The following is a 22,664-nucleotide window of genomic DNA, read 5'->3' on the forward strand; positions in this document are numbered from 1 at the left end:
GAAGCTGAACTATGGAGTTTGTCCAGGGTATCTGCACATAAATTAAAACTCTCATTTAGACTGATGTCTGTAAACAGGAAACAGCTTTTATTGAATTCTTCATTAGATAAAATGTGAGGCCTATTGTAATTCTATTGCAAAGGGAAGTAAACTGTCAGTTTAAATAACAGTGCCATTTGGAGAACTATTATTCTGTGAAAATATTAGGTAAGACAGGTCCTCGGAAATTTGAGATTGCAATTTGCTCATCCTTGAAATTTTCAAGTACATTATCTCTAACTGAAAGGTAGCACTCTAATAAATTATAAATTTTATTTCAGATGGAAATAAATGACTATAAATTCCGGCTCCAAATTTGTGTCACGCTTTCTCTTTGTATAAACATTCATCTGAATTTGTCTCCAGTAGAGATGTCTATACTCTATGCTTGAGTGTAGATGTGAAGTTGAGGTGACATTGACATGGGCAAGTTCACCGTTTGGAGTCAAACAGACCTGAGTTGCCATGCTGGTCTCCTGTTTACTGGTTAGTTACTTAATCTCTCTGAACCTAAATAGCCTCATCTGTAAAATGGAGTCAATGATACCTGCCTACTCCCCTTCTCACAGAGAGGTGGTAAGGATTAATTAAAAAAAAGGTAGGCAGTGCATTTAGCACAGCGCCAGGAATGTGGCGGAAGCTCAGTGCACGGCAGACACACCAACTCAAACCCACGCACAAATGTGTGCATCTAGTTTAAGAAATGCAGGCTTGATTTTTGAATATACTGATTGTGAATGGTGAATGGTCAGGGGAAAGCACATGCAAACCTGTCCAAGTGACTTCCTAAGGTCTCAGGGCACTGCCTAAGACCACTCTGCTCTTGGCTGCCTTAAGGAGTCTTTGGAATGCTCCATTAATGCCAAGTGAACTGAGAATATGCCATTTGTATAATAAGCAGCAATTTTCTTTTCAAATTTTCTTAAACAAGATGGGAAAACAGTCTTCCAGACCAAGAAGTGTATATCTCAAGAGACTGGGTATACCTTAATGAGATCCCAAGCCTCCACTTACAGGCTTGTTACACAGCAGAATTCGGCAGATTTCGCAGAATTAGTCAGAAATAGAGAGAATCTGGTCATTCTATCAACCAGAATGACTAATTCACTTTTGGACTTTCACACAAATACAAATAACCAAGCCAATTCTGAATTAATCATATACCCATATCTGGAAGCGTAGGCTGGATCCCTTTATTTTATGATATTGGTTCTCAAGATACACAACAGGGCTTTGAACTCTGAGGGAGCAAGGATTATTTTACCCATACTTGAATCCCCCACAATGATTAACTCTAGTACCAACCAAATATTTAATTGAATGAATGAACCAATGAATGAATGATTTGGGTTGAAACTAACACATTTTTACATGCTTTCATGGTGAATGAGTCCACTCTGGTAGAGGGTAGAAGTGTTGGATCGTCCAAGGGCCCCTGGGACAGTGATGTTCAAATCTGGTTATAACAGAAAACCCAGAGGGAACATTTTAAAATTACAGATATCCCTGCCCCTGATCCTAATTTTGTGTTTCTAAGGTGGGGAGCAAAAATATTTCTCCCAGACAATTCTGATAGTCAAACAGAGTTGGGACTCACTGTCTCAGGGAAAAAGCATTGGGTGAATACAGATCTTGAGGCCAGTGAAATTCATTGAATCCTCAACCAGAATCCTGAAAATCTTCCATCCTGGGAGTAGGACAGCTAAATGAGCACTTCAGCAAAGAAAGCAGATTTCAAATATTTAGAAGCAATGATAAATAACTAGTCCCAACCTCAAGAGAATGGGTATGAGTTCTTTGAATTCGTTAGTCATCATAGGCTTATCAGGTGAATGTGTTTAAAGCAATAAAGCAATGATGAATGATGTCAGCTGAGTCATTAGTAGGGCAGGTTTTTCTCTGGTGATTTCTGTTGCCAAGTTCATAAATGCAAAGTGAGACACATTGGGATAATTAGAAACCAGATTGGCAACTGAGATGATTCTTTCCCAAATTTGCTTAACCAGGAAGGAAGGAAAGGTACCCATATGGAAGGATGCCAAGGAAGTCAGGAGCTTCAGACAGCATGTCCCTACTGAGTAGCAGAGCAGGGGTTTGTAAGGCTGATTGGATCTGTGTGCATGTATTATATCACAAACTAAGGGGCAAGGTTGGGCAGTGAGGCTTCTGGTGAACATCTCAAGCTCAGAGGCTAGAGTCAGAGGACACGCGGTTTTACCTTCCTCAACTTTACTCAAAGTGGATTCCAACAGCCCTCCCAGACCTCAGGATGCTGGTGTTGTCATGCTTACCAGAAGCCCAGCCAATCTGAAAGAATTCAAATATAAGAAGCAAGAGCTTCAACATTCACCAGAGAAGTGCTTGCTTAGCTGATGAGGCTTGGCTCAAAACAATAGATGGATCAGGTAATCCCATTAGTGTTCATTTCTAAAAGCCTCTTGGAAAATGCCAGCCTAGATATATAAACCAAGGAAAGTTATCTGGTTGTTAACAATGATGCCTGTAGGAATATCTAATTCAAACAGAATCAGAAGGCAGGCAGTGTAGGCAGGGTCACAAGGGTACTCAGTGGGGGTCAGCTGACCTGTTGAGACTGCAGAGACTTCATGGATTTGAATTCCTGCTCTCCACTTTGCTGGCTGTATGAGCTTGGACAAGTTGGTTAACTTTTTGAGTCTGTTTCATCTGAAAAAGAGAACAAAAAAAATGTAACTCAGAATTGTTGTGAAGTGCTTAGCTGAATGCTTCCCACCTCTTAGCTCAGATATATGATCAGAGGACGTTCACCATCTGCTGGGAGCACACCTAAATTGCAAGGTCTGTGTTTTGAGTAGGTAAATAAATGACACTTCCTCTAAAAGCTGAGTTACCACTTAACAGGGCAACAAAGATTCGAGTTGTGTTCTCCACTCATTCTTTAAAGGCTGAAATGAAGAGTAACCCTGAAGGAGCTGGCTTCATTGAGACTAGCTTATCAACTTTTTTGGCCTGAGTTCATTCATTCGTTCTCCAGGATACGTGCCACACAGCTTGTGAAGTCAGTCATCTGTGGTCCCATAAATCAATATCTAATTTGCATCAAATGTGTCAACAAGTTAACAAAAAGACAGCAAGGCTGGTTCTTTTGGCACTTGTAGTCTCTCTGGCAGCTAATTTACAAGCTAAATTGAATCATCAGCACCCGATTAAATTCCTCCTGCATCATGGCACAAAATGCTCATTTTTATTTCCTTGATGAAGGAGGAGAAGTGGGTGAGGAGGGGACAGCTATCACATTCTCATCCTTGTATTTCCTTGAATTAGAATATTTCCCTCTTGAAATCATCTAGTTTCCTAAGTCTAGTGAAGTAAGGAAATGTTATAATTATATTTCCTGGTCGCCTACATATTTATCTCCTTTGCTATAATCTCTGTTACTCATTAAACTCCCACTGACGCTATCAAGGTTAAAAAATTTATCTGCACAGATCCCAATATCTGCTGCAGTCCCCAAGCACCCATGAGCCAGCAGCTTTTGCGCTGACTCTCATCCAGAGAGGGGGTTTATCATTTCTGGATGGGACCTGCCAATAAAATATTTAAGTCTCTGCAGTCTCAACAGACACCACCAGAAATCAGCTGTTCAGCCTAGCTGGGGCAAAAGGGACAGTTCTTCCTCCTGGAAGGAGGTTGCCAAGTAATAAGCCATACTACCCAGCTGTACTTCCGAAGTCCTACTGCTAGCATCACTGGTTGCCTGTTTCAAATCTGCTTGACAGCCCCGTATACCAGCCGGCACCAGATCCAATCTCATATCTGTCTAGAGTCTGATTCTTAGCCATAGCTCCTGTTTACAACATCAATCTCGCCCTATAGATTTGGTGTTCAGATGAGAGTGCTCCAGACCTAAGTAAAGCCCTTCCCTCAAAGACCGTGGACCAGGATTGCACTTCTAGCTCTCCCAGTTTGGTCTACCTTAGGGATGGTTTCAGTTTGGATTCCCCCAAATCAGACCCTGAGACAAGGATTTGGGTACAAGATAATCTCAGACAGCACTGTGAGAGAAGGGAGGAAATCCAACAAGAAAGGGTGTGTTAATGAACAGGTTGCTGTTGTGGAAAACTTGTACTCAATCCCACTAGGCATTGCCCAAGAGATGGCATGGAGACAACTTAGAGTTGTCCCATGGATAAGTGAAGATGCTGGAGAATTTAGCCACAAACTTCCATTTCTCTTCACTGGTTGAAGGTCCCTTCTGCAGCATGATTTCCCTGGGGCATCCAGCTTGCCCTACAAGCAGACTATATTCCACACCCAGAGAAGACCTTCAGACAGGGAAGCTCAAGAGACCATAGGGTATCTGTTGACATTCCAGCAGGCTGAGGGGATACAGCCAAGCACCAACAGTCTTCAATAAGGACATTATCCCAGCTCACAATAAGCACAACCTAATTGGTCACCAGCTGAAGGGGTCAAACACCAAATTGGAAACAATGTTATGGTGATTCTCTTTCAAGAACATCTCAGACAAGAGTAGATGAACATACTGAACCAAATAAATGAGCCACAAAACCACAACTTTGGGTTGGAGTTCGTCTACCGTGGGGACAGAAATGTTTGAGGAATTCCTGTTAAATGCTGAAGAGTACACAGAACTTGTCTGCCTTGTTTATTCTGCATATGTTTACAATAGCATAGGTTATTGTGTTTAATTCTCACAATGATACTGTGAAATAGAGATTTATATTCTCATTTTACAAATGAAGCTGCTGAATTTTGGAGAAATTAAGTAATTTACCAAAAGTGACACTGTAAGTCATGAAACGGGGACTGAGACCCTCCAAAGCCCCCCTCTTTTTGCTGGACCACATGCTTCTTGCTCCCCCTAAGGCAAGACCAGCCTACTGGTGAGGTAGAACAGATAGTCTGCTGTCTGCAAGGATTTTAGGGACTCTTATAAGACCACCATCCAACACCATACTTGCTAAATATCTCCATTTCTGGACTGTGACTGATGCCTAAAATTTCATGGTCATCAATTCATTCTTTTGGGATAAGGATAAAAAGACCACATAATTTTCTCGGGAAGTATAGCAAGTAAATTCATTAGACTCTGAGCTAATCTAGGGCAAGGACCTTACAGATCATCATTTTATCTCTGGTACCTAGCACAGAGCTCGGTGTGTTAAAAGGTCCTTAGTATTTATGTGTTGAATAAATAAGTAAACCTCATTATGAATAAATTTAGGAAATATATATATGAAGGGTATAAAGGCTAAATATAAAAACAGGAAAAAGTAAACAATGTAGGCAAAGAGAACTTAGAATTTTCCCCATTTCTCATTAATCCTATTAACCCAGAAATCCATGTATAAACTTTCCTTTGTTTCCTTGATCAGTATAGCCAACACTTACAAGCTACCTGCTACTTTCTCAAAGTCTTTCTGCTTATGTTTACCTTTTAAGGCCTTCATAGGGTCCTAGATTCCCCTCTAGATGCAATACTGCAAAGGAATCACTTTTATCTGTTTTGTGTTCCACTGTATATTTAGTTCCTACTTAGTTTTGGCTCTAACACAAAACGGGATGAGACATGAAAGTGGGATCTTCAAAACTAAGATGCTGATCCTCACTTTAAATTAAAGAGCATTTGGGATGGTCAGAAAATGTTCAGAGTTGCTATTTGCTTCAGGGGTCATAATATATGACACTCAAGAAAGACTCAAATCCTACTCTTTGACTCCACATTGCAGAGAAAGGGTTTCTGTGGTCTCTCTAAACCTGGGTCAATATGAACTTGAAGGTTACATTGCTCTTTTCCATGGGGTCTTTGGGGGATAGTGTGGAGCCAGCATGGGGATAATAAAATGTCCCAAGCTCTTGTTAAAGAAAAAATTATTCATGACACTTGTTCAAACAGAAAGGCAGATATCACTCAAGACTATCACAATAGGTATAGGGACTACTGCAGCGGGGTTTTGCAGTAGGGAAGAGAGATTGGTCTTAATGCTGAACAACAACGAAAAGTGCTAATTCACAGCCAAGGAGCAGGGTTCTGTGGGAAAATGTCAGTGGATGGAAAATTACTTACTAAGAGAAAACGTCAGGGGTGAGGGGGATTCTGGCTAAACTGACCTAACTGAATTCTTGCTGAAGGCAGACCAGGGGGATCAGACATCACTTGGGGGCTGGTAGTGGACGAGCGATTTGGTCAGGTATCAAGAGTGATCAGATATTAAGGGTGAGGGATTTTGGGTAAACTGACATAGCAAGATTCTGGCTAAAATTGGGCTCTTGAGGACATGCCCAAGGATGGGGCCTAGTTGGAAAAGAGCTCAGAGTAGCCCAACTAGAGTTTGGTCAAGGAGAGAATCTTTGTAATTCCTACCTACCAGATTTGTCTTTGTCTCTTCTCTATTACCCAGAGGCCTCAGGAGCCCACAACTGCTAGGGGGCGAATTCCAAACTGACAAAATGTACCATATTATTTTATTCCAGCCCCAAAGCTTCTATGAGTACTTCTAATTCTCAATCACAGCATTACAAATAGTAAAACAAGTTTATAAATTAAGGAACTGAACCAGCAAATGGCAAAATAGGGATTTAAACCTGGCAATTGAGACTGAATTTAGTGCTTTTCTACTACACCAACTGATAGGCTGTAGGATTGTTAAAGGGTACATATATCAAAAAAGAGTAAAATCATGACTCACATACAAATATAAAAGGACACATGTCAAAATATCAAAGATTTTATTTTTTGTCTAGTTAATAATGAGAGACCTGGTAAGATGTTATAACTGGTTCAAAAGAGAAGCTTGAAGGACACATTTATAGAGATTCAGGAATGTCCAAGTAAATTTTTTAATAGATGCAACACTGACCTGTTCCACCTGAAGGAAATCAAACGCATCTTCACTGGACAAAATCTATTTGCATTTCTATGATCAGGAATTATTTGCATCACCATCAGGTCTCTGCAGGTTAACTTCTGCCTCTACAGAATTGCAAAGTAGTCCAAGACAATGAAAGGCACAGGCTCTATACAATCAGATAACCCTGGAAGGATCCTCAGACAAGACCTAGGTTCCTTCAAAAGGATTCCAAGTAGTCTTGGGCACATTTCAAAGTCTTTCACAATTGTGCTTGTTAGTAGCATGACGTGGGAGGAGATGCCTCTGAAGAACTCAGCTACAAGGACAATCTATCTAGAAGCCCTTCCAGTCTCCTTCCTAACCTGTTCTACTTCATACCCTGCCTGAAAATGAGAATCAAGATCCCATCCCAGGGTCCAGTTTAAGGAACTCTGTCAAAGTGGGAAAGAGATGCTGTGGAAACATCTAGAAACCACGGGAAGCTCAAGCTGCAGCAATTTTTAACAGAGCAAAATCATAGTGCTCAGCTTCCCCATTCTCCAAGAGCTATTGCCAAGGACTAATCACGCAGATAGAAAGGGAGTAAACAACTCCCCAGGCAGTCTGGCTTGCTGGTGACCCTCTCTCAGAAGCAGTCTTCAAAGGACAAAAATTAACTTAGAGCAATTTTTAAATGTGAGTCAAGAATTCTGTACTTTTCCCCTTCCCTGTACATTTGGATGTGTACATCAAATCCAAACATTTACTAAACACTTGAGGTATTCTTTGGTGGAGCAGGCTTGGTGGAGGGTACAGAAGGAGGAGCAGGAGATGTTTGGGATCTGCCTACACATATGACAGCACAGAGCAAAAGAACACATTGCTCATCCGAAAATAAGGTTGTATAAGCACATTTTAGGGGATGTTTAAAGGAGTGCGAGAAAAAGGAAGCCTAAGATGGCATCAGGGAAGACTCTAGGTGGGAAGAGGTAGACAGCAGAGCTGGGTGTTGAAGGACAGGCAGGAGTTAACCAGGTGAAGGAAGGTGGGGAAACAGCCCTCCTTGCCTGGGGAAATGCTACCGCAGCTGCAAATAACTCTGGTTCTAGCATAGCAACTCCAATTAATCTCCCTGGGCCTTGATGTCCTGGCTCAGAAAAAACAGCTTAATTCTCCTTTCTCCTCAATTCTTCATGTAGACAATCACCTGAATCTTGTCCACTGCAGAGGCTGCAGCAACAAAAGGTATCAAACCTCTTAGTGGGAGGATTCATGGTGTGCCACCAGCATGAATATAGTTCCATGATGGACAGAAGAGGATCCAGGAAAATAATCCATCCTAAATCAGAAAGGGTCAGAGAGGTTTCCAGGTCAAGGGAACAGAGTCAGAGAGTGAGGCTATTGAGAATATTAGACGAGACAATATGTAAAATCTTTGATCCAGGGTCTGGCACTTAGTAAGCCTTCAGTAATTGCTAGCTATGGGGCTCTCTACCTTGCTGCCTGAGTGCATCCTACAAACATATCCTATTTTATTCAGTATCTATTGGGGCAATCACAACATTTGATATCAATCATTTACTTGGTGGATCTTATCATCTGCACTGTATAATCAAAGAAAAGAAAAAAGCTCTCATTAATAAGACTGTCTTTCACTTAAAAACTTATTTCCATCCATCCAGAAGGTCACCAGTTAATGGTGTTCATTTCTGTATAGTAAAACCACTGTAGATGCCTTCACTAATGAGATGCTTTTAAAAACAGCAGCTCTGTAAGTCTCCTAGAGCCACATAAAGGACTTTTATGAGGCTATTGGCTTTTGGCAAATAATCACTTTAGTGATACATCCTAAATATAATTGTAAACACTCAGTGGGGCCATTTAACCTTAATAACATGTGAGCAGGGAAAAGCAGAAAGAATGACGGGCTCCCTCAAGAGAAACCAGAAATTATGAAAAATGGGATAGGCTTTGTCTCCTAATTAAACAAGATCAGTGGAATGGTCCACTCGGAGGCAGAGTAGATTGGTGGTTGAAAAGACAGACTTTGGAATCCACCTCAGACCTCAGACCTAAACCCTTGTGAGGCCGTTTCCCTTTCAATGACATGAGGATCATGTTCAACACCTCTCAAGATGAATGTGGGAATTCACTTAAATAAGGGCATAAATGGAAAGTGGTTGGCACATAGGTGATCAATAAACTGAAACTATTTTCACCATGATTATTATGTACATACGGTATATGCCAGACTCAGAGACTCTTTGCCATATCCCTTCATAGACATTGAGTCACTGCTGTTCTTCTCCTGGAGAATCAGGGTAGTCAGGAGTCTCTCGGTGAAAGCTTTGTTCTCTGGCAGATAACTGAGAACTCTAAGTGCCAACTAAAAAGAAGATTTTTCTCTGGACTTACATATAGTTATTTTATTTTAGGTCTGCTTGCATGAGGATTTTGTAAATAAGATCTATGGCTGAAGGGCTCAAGCATGAGCAACAAAGCAGAGAGTTCCCTCCAAAAGTGTTTTCCCCACACTTATTTCTCAGCGCTCTATCTGGAGAGCAGTTTGGAAATTTCCATTATGCCACCTAACATCTGTTTTGCCACAGGGGAAAAAAAAATGTAGCTTATTTGAGATGATGATGTACAATCTTTTTTTTATTTTTTGAATCAGACAGACTCTAGAGGTGAATGTAACAAAAAAAGCAATCTTCAAAAACAAAGTTCAGACACCCCCTTCCAGGATATGTACTGATCCGTACAGACGCACACCTCCACACACACCTGCAGACTATGGCATCAGTGCTTGACGTTACACCCAAGAATGAGAGTTTTGGAGTTTGTGCATGTCTGTGTCTTGCTTTTTTTAATGATGATGCAGATGAGCTAGGTAGTGAAAGGGTGTTTGGGAAAAAAAATAGGAAAGATGAGATGATTCTCACTCCATCTATATTTCAAAGTAAATCCCCAGGCAAAATGAATCAGCTCTTCAAAGATGTTTTCCATCAAAGAACCTTCTAAGATTCCATGACAGGTTTCACTATGGAATCCCAAATAGATCAATTAACTACCTTACTAGAACTTTGTAGTCAGCTCTCTTCCAATAATTGAGGCTTTATGCTCCTGCTAATAAACTTTGAAAATCAGCTTTAGAATACCATGCATCCTTAAGCTGACAACGCCCTTAGAATTCAACTGTCCAATCCCCTCGTTCTACACATGAGAGACCAAATTCTTATCGGTCAAGATGTAAGTAACAGAAACTTCCAGCTCAGACTGGCTTAAAGCAAAATGGAAATTTTTATTTAAGTAACTGAAAAGTCCAGTGGTAGTGCAAGCTTCCAACATGGGTAGATCAAAGTGCTTAAGCACCATCATCTGGCATTTATCGGTCTCAATCCCTCATTCTATTTGTCTCTACACACATTTGTCTCTTGTATTGTCCTAGTTTTAGATGAGATTCTCTCTCTGAAGAAACAAAGATGGCTGGATGACCTCCAGCGTACAGCTAGAAAGCCTAGAACTCCAACAGGGAGAAAGCCCTCTTCCCCAGAATTCCAGCAAAAACCATAGAGTTCACACTCATTGGCCAACTTGAGTTATATATCCATGTGCTCATGTACTTGGAGGGGATGGAACATGCTGGTGGCCAGCCCTGGACCACAGGCCCACCCCAAAATGATGGGCCAGAGAGGAGAAGTAAGTCACCAAAGGAAAATATGACTACTCTCACCCTAGAAGACAGATGAGTAGATATTAGGCAGAATCAACAGAGGTTTACTGAAGGCATTGAGAAGGGCTGTAACTTATCCCAAATCACACACAGCTAATGGAACACAGATCTCCTGCATCATGCTATATTGATTTTTGATCCGCTAGGGTCAGAGGAACTATCATTAAGAGGAACCAGGAAATGGCTTGGTTTTGAGTCAGCAGATTCATATGAGGTTACCGGAACAGTGTACAAGTACACATTGTCAGCTGAGAAAATACATAACGACAAAAGCTACTATGAATTCAGCAACACCTTTAACATAATTATTAATCACAAAGACATCTACGTACCTTTGAAGAATAGCCTTTCAAGTATGTGCCAGACATTCTACTTAGCCTACAGACAGTTTTTGCCCACATGGATTATAGACTCTTTGTAATAACTATTAAACACCTCACTGGGTTCACTGATCAGAGAGTTACTGAGAATTGTTGTTCTAATCCTAGCCTTGCCAGAAAAGAAAGCAATGTCTTTGGCAAAACTAAAATTAACAATCACCCTCAGAGACCGCTCTATGGAGGAGATAGAACGTGAATGCCACAGGAAAAACATGATTGCAGCATTGAGAAGGAAGAAGGCTACCTTCCACTGTGTGGGAACAGCAGGAGACCAGCCTGAGTAGAGTAGAGAGGTAGGCTGGAGAGCAGTGATGGGCCAGATTTTGGAGAGCCAGGAAATCAGCTTCTGTTTCCATATATCTACTGACTTTATATCTTGATTCAGTACTCAATGTGGGGGTGGTTAGAGGTTCTTAAACTGGCAGATATTAGAATGAACAGAGTGATAAGCTACAAAGATAATCTTTGGCTCTGTTAGGAAACTAGTTCTCCTGATCTGCAGTGTTTGCGGAATTACAATAAATTAATTTCAAGGTATCAGTCTTAGAATGAAGATAAGCCATTTCAGGCTCCACTGAACCTCCACTGTGTGATGAGCAGAGAAGCAACCTTCTTGTTACCCTTCTACGTGAGAGGGAAATGGAGGCTCAGAGTGGGAAATGCTACTCATAGTCCTACTCTTATTCTGCTGAGGAGAACTTCCTGGTACTGTGTAATCAAGCCCACAAATATTCATTATTTAATAAGATCTTCACATTGTCAAAACTGTTCACTGACCTCAAGGGGCCTATAAGATGTTGGTATCATGACTCTTGATAAGATATATGACCAACTTCTGTTCTGCTATTCTTTGTCCTGGCTATTTGAACGGTCCACCAGTGGGTCATGCACTAGACTACTGGAAAGGCTTAAGCTCTGTATCTTGAGGAAAGATAGGGAAAAGAAAGTGAAGGAAAAGCAAAATTGATGCAGCCAGAGACCATGCTAAAAGCATTCTCATTCATGTTCTCACTTAACCCTCCCAAACACACTGGATGCTATGAGTTATTACCTTCATCTGAACAGAATGAGGCTCAGAGAGGCTGAGTGACTTACGTAAGGACACATCGATTTTAATAGCCTAGTTGAGAGTCAAATCAATGTCTGAATCCAAAGTCCATGCACTTTCCAATACATTATACAACTGTGACAGATCAGGGCAGGGGGTGTCAGGAGTGGCAAAATGGTTTTGTCTATCATTACTCCATGGTTATTAAAGTGAGAAATACCTGGGACTTTGAATAATTAGAGAACTTTACTCTGCTCACATCTCACTTCCTAGACATATTCCCCCAGCTGTAGACAATCAATCATCAATTCATTTCCCTCCAGCCAATTTTATTTTGAGCTTACTCATTGAGTCTCTATAATATGCTGGCCACTAATGTACTTAGTTTCATTTCATTCCCACAAAAACTAAGTTAAGTGGCTACCATTTGTCCTCATTTAACATATGGGAAATCTAAGGAACAAAGAAGTGAAATAACTTGCCCTGAGTCACACAACAAGGAGTGTGACAAAGATGGAATTCCCATCCATGTCTGGCTCCAAGCCCAAGCTCTCCCCCAAATGGCGGGCACTCAGCCATTCCTAGCACTTGGCACTCTAACCACCAGCCATTTTTGTCCCAAATCACTTGCCACAGAGATTTTCAATTAGGCTGTGAAGGGCCACTGCCAGCTGATCATTCAGAAGCCTCCTCATTCAATTATGAACTTTCCCAAAGGAATGAAGACTCCAACAGGGTTCCTTCCTGCTCAAGGTACCAGCTGCCAAGCAGCAATTGGGCGTTCCCTACAAGGCTGAGTGGCGCTGAAGTTGCCAGGTGTCATTAAACTGTCAAATCCTTTCCTGGAGCCCCAGCAGCCTGACAAGCTAATTGTCAGCTGTTGAAATCAATAAGTTTCAAAAGGCTTCACAATTAACCTCCCTCTGCCTCTCGCAGTATTTGCTCTTTCAGCTGAGGGTGTCCTCACCCTACTTCTACTGCTCCAAGTCTGCCTGTGCCGCTGGCCTTCAAGCCCAGGGAATCCACATCCATTTTAGCGTGGCCAGTGCAAAGTATAATCAGGGAGGTAAATTAGCTGCAACAAACACACGCATTGCACATTCCAAAGACAAAGGCATTTTTGATTATCCTCTGAGTTATTTGCCGTGGAACGATGAGCCCCCATTATTGTTAGAGCACCAAGCAGAAAACAAAAATTTAAATCATAACATATATTCCCAAATATCTCAATTCCCTTATTTGGGGCTGAAAGTGTTAGAAATACTCTTCCCTAATTAATAGAAAAAAACTTAACATTCACAGATAAATTTATATCATAAAAAACTGCATTTATTTGAGTTATCTAAGTTATAAACCCACCCTGTGAGAAAGATAAGGTGGTGTTTTTAGCTCAAGGTAATACAAGCAGTGATTATCAGAATGTGAAATAGAAAATGATTTTATTGACTCCTCTTTCAGTGCTCTTTCCTTTGGGCAAGATTGCCTTCAACTATTCTCCAGAGATAGTGGAAGGTGACCAATTGAAGCTCAAGGAGTTGAGCTCAGGAATTGAAGAGAAGAGGAAAAACACCTCCAAAGAGAATTCTGACCTCCTGCAGATCTAGTCCAGCCTCCCTGGCCAATCTTGCAATTTTAACAAACATTCACAAATTATCTATCATGGGCCAGGAGAGTCCCAGATGCTATAAAGACAGAGCTTAACAGAACTGTCTTTAGAGGCTCACAAACGAGTTGTTCAACAATGACCTATAGAAATATTTGCTATTAGAGAAGAATGTGCAATTCCTATGGAAAATCAAAGGTGGGATGAGGGGGAAGATAGGGAAGAAAGGCACCCCACATAAAGGAAAAGTATGTTAAAAAAGTGTATACATTTGGGGAACTGTACCCTATTTGGTGTGGCTAGAATGAAGCTAGAACTGTAGGTAGGAACAAGATCCTGAAGGGTCTTGAATATCGTGATGAAAGATTTAAACATTATTCTTAAAGCATGGGCAACCAATGAAGAAATTTCGATCACTGAAGAAATTTGAAATTATTTAACTTGCATTTTTGAAAAGTCCCTCTGATGGCAGTGGGCAGAATGGGTAGGGCAAGAACAGAGGTGGGAAAACCAATTAGGAAGATATCGAAATCATTCAGGTTTTTTTTTTTTTTTTTATTTTGCTTGAGGAAGATTTGCCATGAGCTAACACCCCTGCCAGTCTTCCTCTATTTTGTATGTGGTCACCACCACAGTATGGCTGCCAACAAATGGTGCAGGTCTGCGCCCAGGCACCAAACCTAGGCCACTGAAGCAGAGTGTGCCAAACTTAACCACTAGGCCACAGGGCCAACCCTAAGGTTTTATTTTTTTAAATAGTGTGAAACTGAAGTATCCATAGGGGGAGAAAGAAGACAAGGACAGAGTTGAAAGATGTTTAAGAGATTGAATTAAGAGGAATTCATGATAGATTAAAAAGTAGAGGTTGAAAAAACAAAAGGTCAATGATGACTCTCAAGTTTCTGATTTCAGTGGTTGGAAAGAGTCATGCATTCATGAGGGAAGAGCAGAGTGGAGAGGAAGTTGTAGTGTAGACTTTCAAACATGTCAAGCTTGTGAATCCTCAGATGGAGATGTTCAGAAGATCTATGGATATACAGGTCTGGATTTCTAGAGGGAGGTCAGGGATGGAGTTAAGGATCAGAAAATCCTCAGTGTGTAGTCAGTAGTTGAAGCCAAAGGTAAAGATGACAGTACCCATTAGGAGAGAGCAGGAGTGAATGGATGAAACCCTGGGACATACCAACACCTGTCAGGCAGAAGTCTTAGAAATCAAGGAGAGAGAGAGGTCAGGAAAGAGGGGAGGTCAACAGTGAGCTGAAAGGTGATCATTTCACTTAGCACCAGAATATTGCTGCTAAACTTTAACGAGTTCCTCTGCAACTGGTTAAATGTGCGAGGAAATAGTAGGAATGACATTTTTTTTTCCCTTGGAATCAGCTTATTACTTTTTACAGAGGCAAAGGGTTTCAACTGTTGATATACAAACACATCTATTCACATCTCACTGTAAGTCAGGGAATCAATTGTTGGTGGGGAATATGACACCTAGGACTAACCTAGATCATCCTTTCCTCTCTGAGCTTCAAATGCTTCCTGTAATTAACTCTCTCTTTCCTAGATACTCAATTAGGAATGCCACTTAAAAAAAAATAGTATCCAAATATAAGCTGAAGCCCTATATGGTCCTACCTAGAGATGGTGTTGCATTCAAAGAAATGCAGACCAACAACCATAAATATTTTGAGTAATTCCAATTATTACTTGAAGAACACGAAAGGGAATCAAATTCTTAATACATACCCAACCTTCCTAATGCTTTTCCAACCCTCTTCCTTTGTTACACCTCAGGAGCTCCTTCAGAGCCTCACAATCTTAAACCTACAATTTCCTTTCACACCTCCAAAGCTTCCAGAGCCCCAGAATCTGTGTTACTTTTTCCACTGTCCCTTTATCCTATGAACTAGCTGTACAGGCAGAACTCCCACCATAAAGAGAAAGAGAGGGAGAATGAGAGGGAGAGGGAGAGAGAGAGAGAGGAGCTGAATAACCAAAGGTTAATTCCCGCAAAGCCAGCAGTGAGAAGTTCAGCAAAGGCTGGGAAATGCCCATTTTAATAAATTTTGTACCAGCTACAACTAGCACTTGAAACTTTTCCAAACACTCATATTTGTACTCTCATGTACTCCTCACACCACTACTTCTATGAGATTGGCAGAACTGATTTCAATATCTCTAAAAACAGATACCGAGATCATAAAGCGCCTGTCTGTACTCACCTATTCAGTCACACTGGAGCCAAACCAAGACCTCAGCAAGGTCTCCTGACTCCTGCCCAGAAGTGTCACCCCAGCCACCTCTCCCTCCCCAAGTACCACCGGCTCAGCCTCAGCAGATACTCCCTGACTGGGCTGTGGCTGATGAGAATGAACACAGGGGTGTAGATCCATTTATGAAATCTGGCAGCTTAAGTACACTCCATTGTAGGGAGGGAAAAATAATTTTCTTTCTGCCCTTCTGAGTTCTTAGCTGAGACCCCTGCAATAAAAGATATATTAACAAGAGAAAAACAACCAATGACCTTAAACATCATATCATTTCTTTTATGCTTGAATTTTGCATGCCTACAATTTTTATTGAAATACCATTTCATCCTCCTTCCTGACAGACAGCTCCCTCTCAAGCCCATCATCTGCCAGATGCACAAAATCTGGAGGGAAATGATAGAAACCAAGCTCCTCCTTCAAAGATAATTAGGTATGAATTATTCAGAAATTCTATATTACTGAGCAGTATTTTGGTGGCAATTCTGTCCACCCTACACCTTTCCTCATGATAGTAAACAAGATTAAGTCTACTACAGGATATCTTATTTTATCTATTTCTCACTTTCAAACTATTTTAATTGAGAGATAGGCAAGTCAAAAAAAAAAGAACTAATTTTTCAGGGAAGAAAATCATATATCTAACATTAGATAGTGGTTTCTATGATATTGTGCTCAGACGAAAGGAAAGACTAGATAGCAATTTTAGTAACAGCAGTTCTTCACATGATACGTGGGCAGCAACCTGGTCCCCTTCCCTGCCAGCAAAGTCAGGGACTTAAGTGGAACATAAGTGTTGAAGCCCTGTTTACTCTGCACATCTTGGGGAAATATCACTGCAAAATTAAAAATACTGTTGGCACCAGGTGCATGCTAAGAATGTAAGTGGTGCTGTTAATTTACTCTAATGAATTAATTACAGTAATGCCCTGATCTACAGGGAATTTCCCTAGAAAGAGAAATAGAATGATAAAAGACGGCTCTAATGTGGCTTCATCACTCACACTGGAGGAAGTTCACTCCAGAAGGGCTGCTCCGGGAAATGTAGGGCAAGGGAGGAGGTTGAAAGAAACCCCCAGAAGGATCTAACATACCAGTGGTTCTCAGCAAGCACCAGAACATATGGAGGGCTTGTTAGAACATACCCTACTGGGCTTTCCCCTCAGAGTTTCTGATTGTTTCTAAGTTCCCAGGTGACGCTGATGCTGCTGGTCCAGGCACCACACTTAAGAACTATGGTCCTTGACCAACTGGCCCACACGGTAGGAGGCAGAGTGAGCTCTGGAATCAGCCAGACCTGGATGTAACTTACAGCTCAGCTAACTAATTGCAAGATGCTGTGGAAGTGCCTTAACCACTGTAAGAGACACACTGCTCACTGGGGATGGATGACAGCAACCACCCCCAGTGCTGCTGTGAAGAGGGGCATACAGTGTGACATGATGTGCGGCCTTAGCAGGTTCCAAAGAGATGGTGACTGGCCGCAGAAGCAACAGCAGCAAAGGCACATCTTTCCCATATGCTCAGTCAAGCGTTCATCAGTGCAAAAACAGGAAGGAACACAAGTTTACCTTGGCTGTGTCCCCTCTGTGTCCCTTTGGGTCCACTTTTTTAAAAAGCCCTGCTCTTAAGTAAAGATCAGCACACTGCATGTAGGACAAACCAGAACTTACAATAATAATGACAATAATTGACAGCTGATGAGCATGTCCAAGATGCTGGGCACCATGCCAAGACACGTACCACACTTATGTTTAAACCTCATGAGAACCATGTGAGGCAGGAAGCATCATCATTCTCACAGCAAGGTAACAGAGGGGAAACTGAGCCTCCAATAGGTTTAGTAACTTCCCCAGGGTTAGCCCACCAGTTAAGTCACAGACCTGGGATTCGAAGCCACATTGATCTAACTCCAGAGCGCAGGTGCTAGCCACTACACCGGGGGCTTACCTACAACAATGACAGTGATGATATTTGGCATTTTCTCAGTGCTTTCCAGCTTATACGACAATTTCATCCTGGCTGTCCTCCCACAGCCCTCAGAAATAAGCAAAGCAAGCATTTCTCTGTCCATTTTAGAGACTCAGGGGGCTAATCTGGGACATGTCTGGGGCTCAGATTTTCACGTGCTGACACTCCGTGAGCTGTCTTTTCATTACACACAGACAAGCCCTCCTGCCATTATTTATTACGAACCTACCTTCTCAGGAAGGAGCAGCCAGCTGGTCACAAGCACTGGCAGTAAGTGCTGGTCCCTGTCTCCACAGGGAAAGACTGTTTAGGGGTCCAGCTTTAGCAGCAGGGGCCATGGGAAAGCTGGACTGGAGATAGAGACATTGGGTTTGATTTCTGGCTTTCGCTACTTACTTGCTGTGTGCCCATGAAAAAATCATTTAATATCTCTGAGTTACCTGATAAAAGACTCAGCAGCTCACTGATTATTTGTAGGAATAAGAAAAGATGTAAGAGGAAATAAAAGTCAGAAAAGAGAATGAGATGAAACCCCACTGACCACCCACACCTCATATCAGTTTAAGAATTTACTCACATGTGTTACAACAGAGGGTGGTACTTTCTATTCCCTCAGATCAGTAGATTAAAAAGTGATACAGCTCGGGGACTGACGTCAGCAACATGGCAGAGTGAGCTGTTTCCTGTGTCTCTCCCCCTTTAAACTACAACTAAATGGACATTCATCAATCAGCGGAGGATACCCACACAGCACACCAGGATGCCTGAGAGACCCGAGCAGCTGTATATCTGAAAGTGGATGGGCTACCCACCCCCGCCCCGAGGAGGTGGCGGAGATAGGTGAGCACACTCTGGATGTCAGGCAGCCCAGCGCATGTGTGAGACTACTTTCCTGGCTGGAGCAATCATAGCACCACTGTGGCCCCAAGGGTGGGAGTGTGCCTCAGCACGACTGTGGAAACAGGTGACAGCAGCCCTGAGCCCCCGTGTGATAACTTCCCCATCTAGTGGGGGAGCCCTCAGGGCCACGCAGCCCACAGAGAGCAGCACAGGCTTGGACGCAGTGGGCAAGCCCCACTCGCCAAGCACAAAGGCCAGTGCTACCTAGGAGCAGAGGGCAGCTGAGCCGGTGCTCAGGCAAACAAGCTCCCAGCTGCCGTGAACACTCATAATACCGCTGCGGCCCTAAATGGGGGAAGCATGTCTCAGCAGGACGGCAAGAATTGGCGGCAGTGGCCCCAAGCCCCCATGTGACCACTCTTTCATCTAGTGGGAGAAACCACCACCCCACCATGGTCCCAGGGAGTGGCTTTGGCTCAGTCCCAGAGGAGAGCTCTCACCCACCAAGCACAACTGCTGGCGTGACCTAAGAGCAGAGGGCAGCTGAGATACCAGTCCAGGCTAACAAGCTCCTGGCTGCTGTGAACACCCATAGTACTGCTACAGCCCCAAACGGGGAAGCGTGTCTCGGCAGGACTGTGGTAGCTGATGGCAGTAGCCTTGAGCCCCTGTGTGATCACTCTCTCGTCTGGTGGGCAAATCCACAATCCCACCCAGTCCCAGGGAGTAGCTGGCTCGGTCCCAGAGGGGAGCTTGCACCCACCAAGCACAATGGCTGGTGTGACTAGAGGCCAAGTGCAGCCGACGTCCCAGTCCAGGTGAACAAGCTCCTGGCTGCTGTGGACACTCATAAAACCACTGTGATCCAGAAGCAGGGAGAACACCCCTGGGATCTGTGGGAGCAGGTGGCAGCGGCCCTGAGCCCCCCCATGACTACTTTCCCATTTGGTGGGAGACCCCACAGGGCCACTGCGATCCCAAGGAGTGAACCAGGTTTGGACAGGCACAGCTGACAAGGATTGTGGCAGTGGGCTCAGATTACACAGCTCCTGCCCCCCACCCCCTGCCCAAGTGGCCGCAGGTGGAACCTGCATCCAGAAACTATCACTATGCTCCAGCACAAATCCATTCCATCAAATGGCATAAAGAAATTTACTAATACTCTAGACCAGAAGGAAAGAGACAAACACCCAGAAACTAATCCTGAAGGCATGGAAATCTATGATCTAAATGACAAAGAATTCAAGACAGTCATTATAAGAAAACTCGAGCTACAAGAGAATTCTGAAAGATGTTCAATGAAATCAAGAATCAAATTACTGAACAAAGGGAATTCTTCATAAAAGAGATTGAAACTATAAAGAAAAACCAAACAGAATTGTTAGAGATGAAAAACACAATGGGTGAGATAAAGAAAAATCTGGAGTCCTTAAACAGCAGGGCTGATAATATGGAGGATAGAATTAGCAATCTGGAGGATAGGAACACAGAAATACTTCAGATGGAGGAGGAGAGAGAACTTAGACTAAAAAGAAATTAAGAAATTCTCTGAGAAATATCTGACTCAATTAGGAAATGCAACATAAGGATTATAGGTATTCCAGAGGGACAAGAGAGGGAAAAAGGAGCAGAGAGCTTGTTCAAAGAAATAATAACTGAGAACTTCCCAAACCTGGAGATGGAGCTGGAATTACATGTAAAAGAAGCTAACAAGACTCCTAATTACATCACTGTAAAAAGACCTTCTCCAAGGCATATATTAGTAAAGCTGGCAAAAGTCAACGACAAAGAAAAAATACTAAGGCAACAAAGCAGAAGAGAATAACCTATAAAGGAAGCCCTATCAGGCTTTCAGCAGATTTTTCAGCAGAAAACTTACAGGTTAGGAGAGAGTGGAATGACACATTCAAAATTTTGAAAGAAAAAAACTTTCAGCCAAGGATACTATATCCAGTGAAAGTATCATTCAGATATGATGGAGAAATAAAAACTTTCCCAGATAAACAAAACCTGAGAGAGTTCATTGCCACAAGACCCCTGCCCTACAAGATTTGATCAAGAAAGCCCTCATACCTGAAAAAAAAAAAAAAGAAAGAAAGGGTTTACAAAGCCTTGAGCAAGCAGATAAACAGGCAGACAAAATCAGAAATTGCAACTCTCTATCAGAACATATTAGCAAACAATTATAACTGTAAAGAAAAAGGAAAAGAAAACATCAAAAATAAATATTATCACTTCATTTTAACCACAAATTCACAACACATAATGGAATAAGTTGTGACAACAACAACTTAGAAGGGGAAGAGGAAAGGGATGAGACCTGCTTAGACTAAGGGAACAAGAGGCTATCAGAGAATGGACTATCTCATCTACGAGATCTTTTATACAAACCACACAGTAACTACTAAACAAAAAATCAGAACAAAGACACAAATGATAAATAAAGAGATAACATATCATAGAGAGCCACCAGACTGAATTAGTAGTCCAAAATACATGTGAGGAGAAACAAGGGAAATACATAACAACTGAAAAACAAGAGATAAAATGGCAGCATTAAGCCCTCATCTATCAATAATCACTCTAAATGTAAGTGGATTGAATTCACCAATCAAAAGACACAGAGTGGCTGGATGGATTAAAAAAACAAGACCTAACAATTTGCTGCCTCCAGGAAACACATCTCAGTTCTAAAGACAAACACAGGCTCAGAGTGAAAGGATGGAAGACGATACTCCAAGCTAATGGCAAACAAAAGAAAGCAGGTGTTCCATACTTATATCAGACAAAGTAGACTTCAAGATGAAAAAGGTAATGAGAGACAAAGAGGGGCAATATTAATGATAAAAGGGACACTCCACCAAGAAGACATAACACTTATAAATATATATGCACCCAACACAGGAGCGCCAAAGTACATAAAGCAACTAATAACAAACCCAAAAGGAGATATCAACAACAACACAATAATAGTAGAGGACATTAACACCCCACTTACATCAATGGATAGATCATCCAGACAAAACGTCAATAAAGAAATAGTGGACTTAAATGAAAAACTAGACCAGATGGACTTAATAGATATATATAGAGCACTCCAGCCAAAAAGAACAGATTACACATTCTTCTCAAGCAAGCATGGAACATTCTCAAGGATAGACCATATGCTGGGAAACAAGGCAAGCCTCTATAAATTTAAGAAGATTGAAATCCTAACAAGCATCTTTTCTGACCATAAGGCTAGGAAACTAGAAATCAACAACAAGAAAAAAGCTGGGTAAATGACAAACATGTGGAGACTCAACAACATGCTACTGAACAACAAATGGATCATTGAAGAAATTAAAAGAGAAATCAAAGAATATCTGGCGACAAATGAAAATGAAAATACACCATACCAACTCATATGAGATGCAGCAAAAGCAGTCCTGAGAGGGAAATTCATAGCAATACAAGCCCACCTTAACAAACAAGAAAAATCCCAAATAAGCAATCTTAAACTACACCTAACAGAATTAGAAAAAGAAGAACAAACAAAGCCCAAAATCAGCAGAAGGAGGGAAATAATAATAATTAGATCAGAAATAAATGAAATTGAAACAAAAATACAGTAGAAAGGATCAATGAAACAAAAATCTGGTTCTTTGAGAAGATAAACAAAATTGACAAACCCTTAGCCAGAGTCACCAAGAAAAAAAGAAAGATGGCTCAAATAAATAAAATTAGAAATGAAAGAGGGGAAATCACAATGGATACCACAGAAGTACAAAGGAATATAGGAAAATACTATGAGAAACTATATTCCAACAAATTGGACAATCTAGAAGAAATGGATAAATTCTTAGACTCATACAGCTTCCCAAAACTGAATCAAGAAGAAATAGAGAACCTGAATAGACCAATCACAAGTAAAGAGATTGAAACAGTAATCAAAAACCTCCCAAAAAATAAAA

The 22,664-nt window shown here is 41.7% G+C and overlaps 1 long non-coding RNA gene across 2 annotated transcripts in view; it reads right to left on the reverse strand.

Annotated features, from left to right (window-relative positions):
• The window catches only part of LOC147916897 (uncharacterized), a 176,958-nt gene that overhangs the window by 104,062 nt on the left and 50,232 nt on the right, over positions 1 to 22,664 (reverse strand). For both annotated transcript variants that reach the window (XR_015552517.1, XR_015552516.1), the window contains exon 2: positions 2,624 to 2,724. This is a non-coding gene — a long non-coding RNA (uncharacterized LOC147916897). The remainder of the gene's footprint in view (positions 1 to 2,623; positions 2,725 to 22,664) is intronic.

This window comes from Ceratotherium simum, chromosome 6 (genome assembly GCF_057802395.1).
Source record: "Ceratotherium simum simum isolate JZ-2026a chromosome 6, ASM5780239v1, whole genome shotgun sequence".
Lineage (NCBI taxonomy): Eukaryota > Metazoa > Chordata > Mammalia > Perissodactyla > Rhinocerotidae > Ceratotherium > Ceratotherium simum.